The sequence below is a fragment of the Convolutriloba macropyga genome, unplaced genomic scaffold (assembly GCF_964194025.1).
Source record: "Convolutriloba macropyga unplaced genomic scaffold, txConMacr16.3 SCAFFOLD_5929, whole genome shotgun sequence".
Lineage (NCBI taxonomy): Eukaryota > Metazoa > Xenacoelomorpha > Acoela > Convolutidae > Convolutriloba > Convolutriloba macropyga.
Window position 1 is genome coordinate 8,397 of NW_027449217.1, and position 1,604 is coordinate 10,000.

The following is a 1,604-nucleotide window of genomic DNA, read 5'->3' on the forward strand; positions in this document are numbered from 1 at the left end:
TTTCGAGTACGCGAAAGCGGAAACATCAACATGTGAACGTTTGTAACGAAGTTTCGTTAATTTTCAGCCTAGTACTGAGCAAGAACGAGTAGCCTCATCTCCAATCCCACGCAAAATGTAGTGAAATATGTGAGTGAACCTTATTCACGGTGAGGGTTTCCCGAGGTCTGTATTGCAGCGAGTATTATGTTGCTTCTAGTAAGCGAAAGCTGAAACAACAACATTTGAAAGTTGGAATTAATGACTGAATGGAAACTTCGACCTGTGTTTGATAGTAGTAGCGAACAAAACTGCTGAATCGGTTTCTGTCTCATATTGGTCAGTGAACCAATTAAGAGACAATCAACTACATAACCTGAATTGGGCGAGAGAACCCCCTTAACTTAAGCATATCAGTAAGGGGAGGAAAAGAAATCAACTGAGAATCCCTTAGTAATGGCGAATGAACAGGGAAAAGCTCATCGGGAAGAGAAATGGCAACATTTCTCGGTGTCCAGTATGGTTTGATGCTAGACTGGTGAATTTGTCCTGATGTCTACTGGAAAGTAGCATCAAAGAAGGTGAAAATCCTGTAAAGGTCATTTTCGATACCAGTCATAATGGCTCATTCCTATGAGTAGAGTTGTTTGAAAGTGCAACTCGAAGCTGGAGATATGTCTCTCCAAAAGCTAATTATAAAGCGAGACCGATAGTAAACAAGTACCGTGAGGGAAAGTTGAAAAGCACTCTGAAGAGAGAGTGAAAAGTACGTGAAACTGTTGAAGGGGAACTGGAGTGAGCGTTACCATACTCAATGCCTTGATATTATATTCTCGGCTACCGAGTAGTGTAGTTGTCGTCTTTTGGCAAATCTTGTTAATGAATCGAGCAGAAGTTTTCCTCGGAATTCTTCTTGTTGATTCTAAACAAAATGAGATAAATTGATCTTGATTGCCTGTCTGACCTCAACTTCCTATTCAATGCTCTCTACAGCCCGTCTTGAAACACGGACCAAGGAGTGTGAGTTGCTTGCAAGTGTTGTCGCTCATTGAAAGCGCACACGCGAAATGAAAGTGAACAGTGTAATTTTTATGAATTGCACTACTTTGTGTGGTGAGGGCGCCGATTCGGTGTCCCGCAACCACGGACGGTTTTGCTCTTATTGCATGACTGATCCAGAGCAAGTAGCACACGACCCGAAAGATGGTGATCTATGCTTGGGCAGGGCGAAGCCACGGGAAACCATGGTGGAAGCCCGAAGCGGTTCTGACGTGCAAATCGATCGTCTGACCTGAGCATAGGGGCGAAAGACTAATCGAACCATCTAGTAGCTGGTTTCCTCCGAAGTTTCCCTCAGGATAGCAAAAGCTTGAGCAAGATTGAAAAATCTTCGCAAAGCAATTTCATCGGTTAAAGCGAATGATTAGAGGAATGGGGGAAAATTTTTCCTTCACCTATTCTCAAACTATAAATCGGTGAGATGTCCTTGTGACTTAATTGCACTTGGACTATGAATGCAAGCTTTTTGTGGGCCGCTTTTGGTAAGCAGAACCGGCGATGTGGGATGAACCAAAAGTTGGGTTAAGGCGCCTAACTACTTGCTCATGAGTCACCACAAAAGGTGT

The 1,604-nt window shown here is 43.3% G+C and overlaps 1 non-coding gene across 1 annotated transcript in view; it reads left to right on the top strand.

Moving 5' to 3' along the window:
• Window positions 1-350: 350 nt before the first annotated feature.
• The window catches only part of LOC142354876 (large subunit ribosomal RNA), a 3,523-nt gene continuing 2,269 nt past the window's right edge, over window positions 351-1,604 (top strand). Inside the window, exon 1 of the ribosomal RNA XR_012761134.1 lies at window positions 351-1,604. This exon is cut by the window's right edge and continues 2,269 nt beyond it. This is a non-coding gene — a ribosomal RNA (large subunit ribosomal RNA).